At 45.9% G+C, this 14,227-nt stretch overlaps 1 long non-coding RNA gene across 2 annotated transcripts; it reads left to right on the top strand.

Annotated features, from left to right (window-relative positions):
- The first annotated feature begins 4,702 nt into the window (after nt 1-4,702).
- On the top strand, nt 4,703-10,395 carry LOC142775666 (uncharacterized). 2 transcript variants are annotated; one of them, XR_012886906.1, is made up of 3 exons: nt 4,703-4,957; nt 9,041-9,251; nt 10,280-10,395. It is a non-coding gene; the product is annotated as an uncharacterized LOC142775666 (long non-coding RNA). The 2 variants fall into 2 exon arrangements; XR_012886907.1 differs by having other exon boundaries at nt 4,703-5,115.
- Nucleotides 10,396-14,227: the final 3,832 nt, after the last annotated feature.

Raw genomic sequence — 14,227 nt, 5'->3', positions numbered from 1 at the left:
TGATAAACAAACAAATTATATTCTCAATAATGGCAGATCGAAAATAATACACAAAAATGCACACTCCACACTAGTTACATCCAATACGTCACCAACCAATCAACACACTACACAGTACAATTAGCCCCACTCGAACAACGGACACAGACAACAATACGCACTACAATGCAGTCGCATGCATTGAACAACCAAGACACTCAAGACTAAAGGGATAGAAAACCTATTCCGTCCAAAGTTCTTGGAACCAAAGTCTAGACGATACTCTTCCGAGAATCACTCACTCAAAGTCCAGCGTTGTTGTCGTTCCGCAGCTCTCGAGGTTTCTCTTCCAGGAAACCTCCCGTCTTCAATTGGCCACTCTTCCAACTTCAACTTCTTCGCCGGAACACGTCGGCTTCACACACGCAGCTGTTGCCACGAGTCTTCGCTCAATAGCGGTAAACACACACTCTTGCCTGTAGCTCGAGTCGTCACCCCTCAGGTGGAATTCCTCTCTATCTCCTGCTTCGTCACCCCTCAGGTGGAATTCCTCTCTATCTCCTGCTTCGTCACTACGGACGAAACCTTCGCCGACTACACGGCGGAATCCCTACGCGCTCTGGCGTTAACTTCCGTCTCCTCCTGTTCTGTCACTACGGGCAAAACCTTCGCCGACTACACGGCGGAATTCCTACGCGCTCCGGCGCTAACTTTCCGTCTTCTCCTGTTCTGTCACTACGGGCAGAACCTTCGCCGACTACACGACGGAATTCCTACGCGCTCCGGCGCTAACTTTCCGTCTCCTCCTGATCTCTCATCTCGGCTGCTCGGTTAAATACCTTGCGCGCGACATTCCAGACGGTTCTCGTCATTTCGTCGGCGCGATACGCAGCGAAGGCTGGGGAGAGGCACGAGACGGTTCGACTGCCCTCCCCGGAGGATGATTCACTCGGTCTGACCCCGCCTCCTTCGTTCTAGAAAAATCGCGGCCTTGCTGGGCCGCCGATGTGGGGTGAGGAGGATCGTCTGCGAAGCAGTGCTTCTGCGGGGAGAGCGCGCGCCCGGGAGCCCTGGATGTTTGCTTTCTTTTTTTTTTCTTTTTTACCTCGCGGCGTTTCTGCCGCCCGTTGTCGCAAGGATTTGGCGGCGCGCTCTTTTTTAGCGCTCGTTCTGTGACACATGATTGTCTTGATTAATGCATATGCGTTGAAGAGCAGTGTGCGCAGTCACGGGATTTGCTGTGGCAAAGAATATATCGACCAGGTGGGTCGTTGCCTTAATTTATGATTAAAATTGCGACAATGTTAAAAAATGGGCGAGTGGATGGCTAGTTATCCACTCTTCAGTAATCAAGAGAATACTCCCCTCCCCGTATTCAGAAACGCTCCTCGACTCGACTTTCACCCTTCACTTGACAGAGTTGAGCAGTGCGCCACTGCTCGGCTAAAAATTACGCTGCGCTACTCAAGAATCGCAACCATTCTGAGAGATGGCGCTCCCATCGGTTTTCTCAAGTGAAGTTGAAGCGTTGAGTGAAGGGATGTTCTAGAATACGGGGGTACATCACAAGCTTACAAGAGACATTGTTGAGGCTGCAGGTCTATCTCGTGCCCGGATTCCGTGCGTATCAGCACTCCATCGCTTATCCTAAGTGATAATGAACTGTCGCCCCTTAAATGTAAATTTTGAGCGCGTGATATATCACGTTATGTTTTTCCTCGGTCAATATAACTAAGCGTGTGTGGAAATAAACATTAAGTTGGCGCCTGTGTTGCGTGTCCTGTTCTCGTGTTCACTGTTAATTCAGTGCCATTCGTCGTCGTCTAATAGCGTTTGCTCACTTTCATGGCGTCAGGTTCTCCTCTCGGCTGGCGCTGTCACTGCCTTATGGATGCCACTGTTTCTTTTTGGGTGACCCTGTCACGACGTGCTTTTATATATAGCGCACATACCACACAGGTGTTCGCACAAATCAAATTCACGAGATGTTATAGAAATATTACGTTGAGTTGTAGTCAAACTTTGCCGTTCAAGACAGCTGCCTCGTAGATTTTGCAAGTTTAGTATATAGTTTAGGTATAGCTGAAGCGCAATGACAAAGAATAAAAGGCATGCATAGCAGAGCAAATCATGCATGTACGCACACTTGTTATCTTCATATTCCATATAACCTCTTATAGTTATAATATACAACTAATATACATCCATTCCGAGAAGATTGGCTCAGTGTGTCGCAGTTTAATTTTAAGCTCCCGATGCTCTTATTTGGGGGAACGTCTTTTCGATAAGAACGAAGACAAGTCGATCGCACGTTGTGCTGTAAATACGTTATTGTCATGGAAACCTTCTTGTGCGGTACTGTATACCAAAAAGACATTGTCGATGGAAACGACCTCTATGAATGCGAATGTGTTTTCTCGTCGCTTTACGGCACACTTGCCATTATACGTATAAGTACCATTTCATTTTTCAAGAATTCATCGTCTGCTGAAGATTAAAAATTGATGTGAGAATATTCAATTTCAAAGCGCGCTGGCTGGTAATCGAGAATGCAGTAACCTGTGAATCTTTCGAACGAATTTCTTGCAGTTTGGCGGCGTTCGTTATGTTTCAGAAGTGGCATATGCTTGTGTGTCCTTTGAGTACGAACGAATTTTAAGTGTATCATTGCGCTTTTAAGCTATCGCACAATATTTTGTGAGGAGAATTTGATAATTCACAGCATACCAGCTTTTCTGATGGTGTGGGAAAGAAAACAAAAATGAGTTTGCCGTCTTAGAAGAATCTGCGACTGTGGAGAGGAAATGGTTTTATCGAGTATACCGAGATTGCCGAACTAAGATTTTTCATCAGAACAGAACCGTTCAGGATAAATGTGCCATTCAGAGGAAGCATACCCGTTTATTTTGAATGCGTATATAATTTTGAGTTAAAACTGAATGAATATCTTTTGAAAATCATTTTCTTCTTTCACCCTTCCTTCCTGGTATGCCCGTTGCATGAAACTTGATCGAAGTGTCTGAAGCTTTTTATCGATATTTTATTCAGTGCGGGAATACTACGCTTCAGTAAATACAAGTCACTATTCATAAAGCTTGACCTCCACTGCAAATTAAATATATTTAATGCATAACAAACAGAAATAGAAAACACACACCCGTGCGCGCGCGCATGCGCGAAACCAGAATAAGGTGGTGCAACAATAGTTTCTATTATTATTATTATTATTATTATTATTATTATTATTATTATTATTATTATTATTATTATTATTATTATTCAAGACGCAGAGGAATTGCTTAGGAAGCAGGCCGCCACTTCAGGGCGCATAAAGTTTGCATGCTTTGTCAAAAGGAAAAGAAAATAAGAAGAAAGAAACAAAACAGGAAATGAACAATCGACTGAGACTCGGATAGAAATAAGTAGAAGGACGGGAAAAAAATATCTCTAAATGGGAGGCCAAATCCGATTTGTTCATGAAGGCAGGGATCGATGGGCCAGGTCACGTCGATCAGCACACCCTCTTGGAAAGAGGCAATCATCCAGGGTCGCGCACTTGAGTGCATTGAGTCTATATTCCTTAATTAGCAATGCCCGCTGCGTAACGAATACGGGTCGCTCTAACATAAGGTGTTCAAGTGTCTCACAAGAGGCACAAGTTGTTACTTTTTCTATTTTTTTTTTGCAAGCGCCAGTATTCCCGAGGCAAAAGTTGAATAAAAAGGAACAGTTCAGTTTCCTAGAAAACACCCAACAGCGGTGTATTCACGAAGCACTGCCATTTCTTACCTCACCCCAAGTAACGCAATCGGTCGTAAGTTGCCCAGCGTAATCGCATTATTTCGCTTATGCCCATTTTTGCATGATACGTTAATCAGTCTGCACTAAGTAACTGCATAAAATGTAACTTCGCTCTCACCCTCCACTGTTGACGCGTACTAGCGTTTCATGACGGCGTTCCTGCGCGCGCGTGTGGGTGATGATTTGATTGATTCATATGTGTCCCAAAACCACCATATGATTATGAGAGACGCCGTAGTGGAAGGCTCCGGAAATTTCGACCACCTGAGGGTTCTTTAACGTGCACCCAAATCTAAACACACGGGCCTACAACATTTCCGCCTCCATCGGAAATGCAGCCGCCGCAGCCGCCATTTGATCGCGTGACCTGCGGGTCAGCAGCCGAGTACCTGAAACAACCGCAACGTGGCGACGCGCGCGAGTGTGCTTGCATTCATGTTTTGTTTATAACAAATGTTTACTATACATATTCCCATCACATATGTACTGATGGACAGGCCGATTTATTGTTCTGCTACAGTCAATTCCCCAACGTCCCCCCTCTCGTATCTCACTCTAACAGTGGCGTTAACGACGATATGCACTCGCACGTCGGCCAATGTAACGGCGTCGTTCTGGCCGACCGCTCGGGCGATGTGAGCCGGGTGGGTGCTCTCATTGCACCTAACGCCGACGGAGGGCCGTCGCCGGTAGCGGACGTAAATAAACAAGCGAGCGCCAGTAACCCGGAAAAGAGCTGGCGCGCCGCGGTGTGCCCCGCAATCATCGGCGGCCGGCCACGGAGGGCGACGCACAATTAGAATTCCCGGAAAGAGCGGTCAGGGCCGAAGCAAGCCACACCCGACGCTTCTTGATCAGCGGCGGCAGGATTCGTGGAAGCGCGGGGTGTGGCTTCGCCATAAACACCTGTGGGTCTCTCAGCTCGGAGCGCGCCGCGACACCGTTGCAAGTACGAAACGACGGCCTCCTGTCACCCGCCCGTCGGGGCCTTGCTTTTCCGGCCGCTCCTTTGATTCAGCCGTCTCGGAGGCCTCTCTCGATGCACTGCGTGACAGCACACTTTCAGTGGGCGGCTTTGTCAGTCCCGATTGATGGGAACGTAGGAAACTGATTCATCTGAAGTGCGCTCTGTCAAATAGCTTTGCAACGTCGACAACCTGCGGCCCCTCCATTAACCGTAAGAACATATGAGCAATTCTTTTGCTCGGCCATTTCCTTTCACGCACTGTTTTGCGCAAGAGCTTCGCATTCGCAAAAATCATTTCTTTGTCGGGCCGCTGCACCAACGGACTCGCCCTCGCCAAATCCGCCCATTGCTGACTGGCGTACGTATAGGTGTGTTTTCAACTGTTCTTGTTTCCTCGCCTTTTGTCATGTTTTCATATCAACGAAGTGTGTTAAAACTGATGAGTGATAACATCTAAAATACTTAGAATGAAAGATTTTCTACGGATAAAGATAAGCGGACGTTTGTAAAACTATTGTGCTGTGGTTAACCTGAATGAAGTAAAAAAAAAAACTCTGGGGCATCACGTGCCAAAATGACGATTTCTTTCAAGAGTCTCGCCTCCTTAATAGAGGACTTCGGATTAAATTCGGTAATTTGACGGTCTTTAACGTGCACCTATACTTGGAGCACGTGAGCGTTTTTATATTTCATTTTCGTAAGAATGAGGTCACTGCTGCCAGGAATCAGACCCGCAGCTTCATGCTTAGAAACATGACGTCATAGACGCTAAACCACCACAGTGGGCAGACAATTTTTAGTAGGCGGTGGTTAACCCACTAAATTCTGGCATTTCGCGCACCGAAACCATGACATGATTATAAGACACGCCGTATACAGTGAGGGACTGCGGGTTAATTTCGTCCACCCGAGGTTACTTAACGTGACCTAAATTTAAGTTTATACACGTGTGCATTGCGACATTTAGGACTTTCGCATAATCGAACCCGCGTTGCCGGTCCTCCAACTGCTGTCTCTGGGATGCATTCTTTAAGAATTTTGCTGTATGTACACTACCCCTCTTTGGATTTTGCGTTGAATATTGCGAGGACATTGTAGATACAGTTAAGTTTTGTGGCCTAATATTGGATCTCACCTCGAGATCGTCTTGCGGGTCTCTGTATAGGAGAACGAGGACCACAGACTTATGGGCAATCGATTATTCACGCTACTCGCTCTACTTCTAACGCCTCCTTGATCGCACAATGCGTCAATTCTATAAACTTATTGATGCATTAGGATAGGGAGTGCGCTCATGGCTTATAATGAGTTTCGCGAATACCACTGGCCCCGTACAACTGCGCACACAAGGCGCATTCATGGCGTAACGTTTTCGTGTAGACGTGCCTGGACGTGTGCGTTTATGGCAACGTCGCATGCTGCCCGAAACCACTCCAGCTATAGTGCAACGTTTTAAATGGTTGGAGCGAAAATAACACGATGTATTTTTTTTCACGTGATTACAGTATAAAGCTGCGACATAATTTTCCTTATTTTGGTGTGCCTAGATTAGTGCGAAGAACTCCCGCCCATTTTCTCAAACTTTGCTGTTACACTGCATGGCGTCGTGCATCGCTGTGTGAAGGCACAGAGAAGGCGTGCTCACACAGTGCAGTTGAGCACTTTGATAAGAGGCATGCACAGTCGAGCAATTTCTGCCTCTTAAATATAAAATGTTTCTTATGACCAGGGTATACGCCTATTTCAATATAAGCACACTGGTGTCTCTTATAACCATTTGTGTCTTACAGTGTCTTTTATATGTAGATTCGACTTTATAAGCGATGGAACGAACTTAAACGGAAATAGCGATTCCGGCCTGTGTACGTTGTGTGTAAAGAACAACCTAATTGCCGCGCTAATGCGACACAAGGACTCACACAAAAAACTTTGGACGGTGGATGAATCAGCCCCACGTCTGTGTTTTCTCTGAGTACCTCGCTTTGTCCGTGTGTCGCGTTCGCGCTGCATTTAAATTGAACGAAGATTGAAGTCAGTAACAGAAGTTTCAACCTACTAATCTTTTTCCTTCGCCGAATACCGAAAGTGCGGGTGGGGAAGTGATTACGCCAAATATAGCCCACCGTCGACGCTTTGTAGGTATAAATACACTTGCTACGTGCGCACGCGTCTTCTCGGGAGAAAAAAAAATAATAAAACGCCGTGCGCTGAAGAGCCATCAGCACTTCGGAGTGACCCAATGTGAAATCGATAATGTCCGGCGCGTATCTTATACGCATAACGCATAAACACACGAGCACTACGGTACGCCGTCCCTAAAATCCCGCCACCCAAATTAGCGTCCGGACACGGGATGGTGGGGAGGAGCGCACGACATAGGCCGGATAGAGCGCGGAGCGCCCTTCAAGGAGCGCGCCGTCGATACAGTCGATGAGTGAGTCCGCGTGCGCCGATAGCAGCTCGGCGAAATCCCTTCTGGGCGCCTTTTTTCCTAGAAGCGCCGGCCGCCAGTTTTTGGGAATAAAAGTGGGTCCCGAAATAGCGAGCCCCGAGAACGGAGCGTCGCTCCTTTCCTCCCGCCTCCTGCTTCGGCGGACCCGACTGGAAAACCGCGTTGCGTGGGGCTCCTCTGTCTCTCTGAACACGTCACTCCAACTTTATTCTTCGTCAGCTCCATTCTCTGTCTGCAGCCCTTGAGTCGATCGCCACCGTACGCGTACATTCGAAGCCTTTCTGAAAGGTGTGTTATTGACTGTGATGCGCGATGGCTATTTTCGATGACCGTCGACGAGTGTATCGGCACGAGTGCTGGAGGCGGCGGATGTAGTGTGCATATAAACGCGAACACCATGTACGTGCACGTGCTCTGAACATACCAACCGGTCGCCGAAGTGCGCCGCAGTTGTTTGTTCTCCTCCACCACGGTCAATCGCTGAAACAATGGACGTACTCGCAAATGCACATTCTTCATATATCGGGAATATACCTGCGACCGCATTGCTCATTGACCCAACGATCGTGCGGATAAAAAAGAAAAAAAAATCGTGTAACTTCGCATGAATGAAATTAAACACATAACAGGGCGGGGGAAGCTCCTATACGCCTGTACTGCTTACCTTTGCTGTTTCACTACACGGGACACTTTAATGAAGAATACACTCGCGCAAAGTGCATCGTCTTCCATTTGCAATTAATGATAATAATTGTTGGGGTTTAGCGTCCCAAAACCACCATATATGATTATGAGAGACGCCGTATTGGAGGGCTTCGGAAAATTCGATCAACTGGGGTTCTTTAATGCGCACCTAAATCTAAATACGTTGGCCTCAAGCAATGCCGCCTCCATCGGAAATGCAGCCGCCGCAGCCGGGATTTGATCCCGCGACCTGCGGGTCAGCAGCCGAGTACCTTAGCCACCAGACCACCACGACGGGGCTACACAGTAATTCCAAGGAATGTATAGGTGAAGTTATTAGCACAAATTAAACGTATATATACATAGAGTTTCAGTGTAATAACGTCGAAGCGGTATATAAAACCTAGCAGGAGTCTGCATATTCGGTAATTTCTTGAGAGCGACGACCAAGAGGCCGCAGTGATCAGTGCGACCTATTGCATTAAAGTGCCTCTCCTGCGAGAGTCCAATCTTTGTTGCGATGAATTTGGACAAAGTAAGGAATAAGCGTGGGTATATATATATATATATATATATATATATATATATATATATATATATATATATATATATATATATATATATATATATATATATATATATGTATATATATTTATATATATATATATATATATATATATATATATATATATATATATATGCCAAATGAAGCGAGGCTTTTGCGCCTAAGTGTTAGCAGGTAACGGCTGAATTGTGACCTTCCAAACTTTACTAAAAAAAAAAGAAAGAGAGGAGGGGCCACAGTATGAGACTGCAGACAGCCCTAAGAAAATACGAATGACAGTGGCGCATCGATTGGACTGCGGTAGAACCATTACGCAGCTCGCGCGTCTGGCCAGTCGATGATTCATCTTCACTTTGGCAGCGAGTCTCCCGCGTATCTATATAATAAGCAAATTTCAATTTTTCTCCATATTAGGGTAATGCTAGGGAACATTAATCTTCCCTTCTTTTTTTTCATTGGTTGGGTGCTATGATTGTGTGTGCTGGGCAGTCATGTCACAATGAGTTGAGTAAGCTCACAAACTGATTCACATTATCGTTTCATCAGTTTGTGTTTCTGTTCTCATCTTGTACTTATTGTCTGTCAAATGCAGATTCGAGTATGCTACATAAAGACGACACGGATCACAGCGCAATACAATATCTCTCTGTGTTCGGCTGCTGGTCGCGGGTTCGATTCCGGCTGCGGTGGTCGCATTTTGATGAAGACAATATGGTAGAGGCTCGTATACTGAGTGATGTGAGTGCACATTCGAGAACGCCAGATGATGGTAATTTCTGGAGCCTTCCACTATGTCGTCTCTGGTAAGTCAAATTGTGGTTTTTGATAATATCAGCTTGCTCAATTACAGCGGCCTCAATTGCGACTGTTGATAAATTACATGTAGAATCACGTATACTCAGTGAATACATTGATTTTATTGATTGATTGATTGATTGATTGATTGATATGTAGGGTTTAACGTCCCAAAACCACCATATGATTATGAGAGACGCCGTAGTGGAGGGCTCCGGAAATTTCGACCACCTGGGGTTTTTTAACGTGCACCCAAATCTGAGCACACGGGCCTACTACATTTCCGCCTCCATCGGAAATGCAGCCACCGCAGCCGGGATGCAGTGAATACATTAAACTTCAACGTAATTTTAAATCTCGACTGATACCGTGATTTTGAAGCAGCCCCCATATCCCATGTGTAACGATTCGGAGTTGGCACACAATATGCGCTAAAAGTAAAGCTGCCAGGAGTGATCTTAGTTAAACTAAATTTATTGTGGGTTTTTTTCACGCCGAACCTTGACTGTTGCGGGCAACCCATAATTAGTTTCTGGGATGATTTGTATTAACGTGTATTTAAGTTGGAGTGCACTATTGTTTTTCACTTCGCCATTGAGGTGCGTACGGGAGAGAGACAATTCGTTAAATGTTAAGAAAAAGTCTCCGTTGTATTCGTTTTACGCTTTTGCATCTCTAAGACAAGACTGGTGGCAGGGGTGGCACAGACGTGACAGATGGCAATTGACTAAGAACGGTTAAGTTAACCATTACCTATTACAATATACTTTTTTATCTGCTTGTTCGTGCTTGTTTTGAGCATCTCCTCATAATCATATTGTGTTTTTGACACGTAAAACTTCAGAATAATATTTTTGTCTTGTAGAGTATACAGCAATTCAGGAATACAGTTTGCCGCAGTTAACATTATTTTTTTCACTGTGTACACCTGATCTATTGATCATTGAATTAAGACTCCCGGGCGCTGTCTTTGTTTTGCTGGCATTTTCAACAAAACTCTCTTGTTTTTTTTTTAATTTATTTCCTTTTTCATAAGGTCATCTACGAGAATGTATACAAGCAAGGAGCAACCAGGCGGGCCGCACTACCTGAAGTCTGCGGCTTGCCACACAGCATCGACGCAGTAGAAAATAAAATTTCACCCCCCCTCCCTTTTCTTTTTTTCAGATTTCAAATACTGCTTATGGCCCTGCCTCGTACAAGTTTTCCATGAACGCATGCAAACGTAACTTATTTGGAATGATGGCCCCGCCGCGGTGGTCTAGTGGTTAAGGTACTCGGCCGCTGACCCGCAGGGCGCGGGTTCGTATCCCGGCTGCGGCGGCTGCATTTCCGATGGAGGCGGAAATGTTGTAGGCCCGTGTGCTCAGATTTGGGTGCACGTTAAAGAACCCCAGGTGGTCAAAATTTCCGGAGCCCTCCACTACGGCGTCTCTCATAATCATATCGTGGTTTTGGGACGTTAAACCCCACAAATCAATCAATTATTTGGAATGATGTCAAAGCTGGCTTCTCCACAGTATTGGTCTTCATGAGAAGAAGCCTACTTTAATACCAAGGAACGACAGGTTTTATTATGGTAACAATGACGGAAAGCATATCGGACACAGGATATTAAGTTTAACGCCCCCTTACCCCCCCCCCCAAACATTTCTGACTACACCTTTGGCAGGCCATCCTTGCTATTAAACGTGTATAAGAGTAGCGTAGCCAAAACATTTTTCCGGAAGGGGGATGGCAGGAACCACCCATTATGTTCGTGCGTGCGTTTGTACGTATATATATATATATATATATATATATATATATATATATATATATGTGTGTGTGTGTGTGTGTGTGTGTGTGTGTGTGTGTGTGTGTGTGTGTGTGTGTGTGTATTGCACTTGCAAGACTGAAAAATATTGGGAAAATCTGAACTCCTATTTTCTGGCTACGTCGGTGGTGTATAACGTCAAAGTTGGCTAATTGGCAATCCTTAATGGCGTGTGATTTTTTAATGAACCAAGTAAACACACCATCAAATTTTGCCAGCGTATTCAACTTTACTTTTGTGTTTTGCATATTTATGTTCAATCCTAATATTATGGTTTCTCGGCTAAGGTGTAATCGAACCATTCAATTAATCATTACTGAATTGAACCTTGTCATCTGCAAACGGTAGATCTATGACATAATGAATTGTGGCTGAGCACATAGCTCAGCCACCATTCATTATCGCACAAAGAGTGGGATGGGACAGCAGTGCAATCTCGTGGACCCTGTCTCAGCCTTGTTCCTCCAAAGTAACAGGTGGTGGTGTTCAGTATATAAGTCGAGACCACGTTTTTACCGACAAAAGCTCCTGGAAACGTGAACGCTGAAATGAAACTCCAAGTTGGAAAAGCAGGACCCAAGGGTCTTGCACCGGAAGCTATGTAGTTTGCGCATTAGTTCGGATCAAAGCATTGATCTTTGCGAGAAGGCAGACAGACTGGTACGAGACACCGCGTGATGGAATCGCCCCTTCGAGGGTGCAACCATGTCGCAGCCATGTCGAGGCGACGCCACGACACCGTGTAATAAATACGAACGCGACGCGTTGCTCTCGGAGATGACAAATTGACTGTGACCAAAAAAAAAAATTAAACAACCGGTGCACGGAGACAAGAACGACGATGAAGACAGCAGCGACTGGCCTCGAACCCCGCAGGGCCGCTCAAGGTCAGAGAGTTGAACGACGGCCCCCGCGGGCCACACCAATGACGCGTGTCTATAGTCGTCACAATGCTTCCGCTGCCTTGCTCGCTACTTCATATGCTACCACGCCACGCGCTTATTGAGCGCGGATCGCTTTAGGGGGGGGGGGGGCGGACTGTCGTACGCGTTCATCGTCGCTTGGCGTAACGCTCCATATTGAGAATACTTCTTCATCTTGTTCTTTGGATGCACCTTGATGATGATCACTTATTATGATAAGAATAAAGAGTAATGTGCTTAGCGTCACGCAGGCAAAATAGCTATAAAATAGAAAAAAAAGGCGAAAACAAGCGCGAAATGCAAAAAAGAGAAACAAGTGCGAAATGCAAAAAGAGAGAAAGGGAAAAACCAGGAAAAAATAGAAAGAGTAAGAAACAGATAGAGATGAAGAAATGATTATAAAGAGAGAAAAACATAGAAAAAAACCAAAAAGAAACAAAGAAAGCTGCCCACCACCTTCGCACTTCCCTCAGGCTTGGCAGCACAGAGTGAAGCTGCCTCAAATTTTGGCTTTTTTTTTTATCGTGTGTCAAGGCGAAAAAAAGTTATCGCAGCGGAACTTTCATATTGTAAAATACTAAAACAGAAAGGCTACAAAACCTGGAGGAAGAAGAAGGCTACGGATAGCGTGAAAACTGCTGTCCTTCGCCTTCACAACCTTTGAGTGGCAATCGTTATACTTCGAAGGTTTGCTTCTGGAACTGTATATTATTATCTGACCAACGTGTTGGTATAACATGATAAAGAGTGCTTACCAGCGCAAACGACAGGGCAGGAGGGGACAGGAGAAGAGACGAGACAGAGCGCTGAACGACAACATGAGGAGAAGCAAAGCTTGTTCGAGGAGAAGCGAAGTCCCGGAAATTCGCAGTTAAGCCGTAACTTGTAGCAAATGAGGAGGGATTGAATGTGTGGTTGAAGGAAAGGAAAAAAGGCACTATCTTCTGCAGCCCTTGGTGGTGGTTGGGATTAGAGGAAAGAAAAGACGCCTAATTTCTGCAGCCCGTTAAAGAGCACGGCGCAGCGGAAGCACGCCTCAGCGCCTCTACGACGAGGGATTAGTCGAACACTCCTCCTTTCCCCTCCTTTTTATAGGATCGGCTAAATGGAGTGGCATGTTTTGACGACAAGCGGTCAGGCCACTACATTGTCCTACCCGAACGCAGTCAGGTAACTTAGAAGTGTGGCAGCTTGGGCTAGTTGGTATGGCATGACGATAGTTATAGCGCGAGAACAAAACGACGACACAGAGACAGCGTTCGTGTCTTTCGTGTCCTTGTCTCTGTGTCGTCGTTTTGTTCTCACGCTATAACTATCGTCAGGCAGTCAGGTAAGTTTGGCACGTGTATCTGGAGCCGGTCTTTCGAACCTCACCCAACTGCTAGAAAAGTTCTTGGAAACCATGGTAATCTACGATCGCCGGACGTGCGCAAAATCTTGGTGACATGTGCAAAACTTTGGTTCAGTGCGTTTGGGACCATATTTGGGGATCGTGTACACTGTGCCCTCTCCACGTGCATTGTGTGGTGTCTTTCCCCGCTTTCGTGGGTGGAGAATGTCAGCGATGGGTGAATGATTGAGTTAAGGCAAGGTTCGATTTTTAAGAAGAAAACTGTACACTGTACTAAATTTACAAGTGAATGGGCAGTGGTTACATGCAGAAGAAAACGGGATTTGGTGCTGGAACTCGATCGGCTACGTCCGACGCCACTCGTGTCTCAGCTTGCTCTCTTCTGTGGCGATGCGTTGCTATGCGTTTCCGGCTCCACAGTTCTCTTTAGTTCTTTTTGAGTGTTCGTCGAACCAACGCTTCATGGAAACCGCTCCGAGCGGACTTGCTCAGGGCTCAGAGTCCATGTTTACGTAGTGTAGTGTGTCTTGTGTGAGCGCCGAAACGCGGCCGGTGATTTCGGCCGTGTTTACGTGGTGTGGCGTTTCTTGTGCGGGCACCGGGACGCTGCTGGGGAATCTGGCTGTATGAAGTCCAGTTCCGATGACAGAGCACCTAGATCATCGAGCACCGTATTGGCTGAAGCCGCGGACAATGCGCCCAGGGTTGGCAACGCGGTGCTATATAAGCGGAAGACCTTTTGTATATTTCCAGTTGTCCTGTTCAGTTCATCAGACATCTTGAGTTCTTACTAACCATGTAAATAAGTTGTTGTCGTCCTTACGGGCGCCTCATCTGACTTGTTGGACGATGGTTCTTTCGATAGAGGCCCGCTACCAAACTGAGTCCCGAAGG

This window comes from Rhipicephalus microplus, chromosome X (assembly GCF_043290135.1).
Source record: "Rhipicephalus microplus isolate Deutch F79 chromosome X, USDA_Rmic, whole genome shotgun sequence".
Classification (NCBI taxonomy): Eukaryota; Metazoa; Arthropoda; class Arachnida; order Ixodida; family Ixodidae; genus Rhipicephalus; species Rhipicephalus microplus.
The sequence above is the reverse complement of the archived record's forward strand: the minus strand, read 5'-3'. Positions and strand labels throughout refer to the sequence as shown.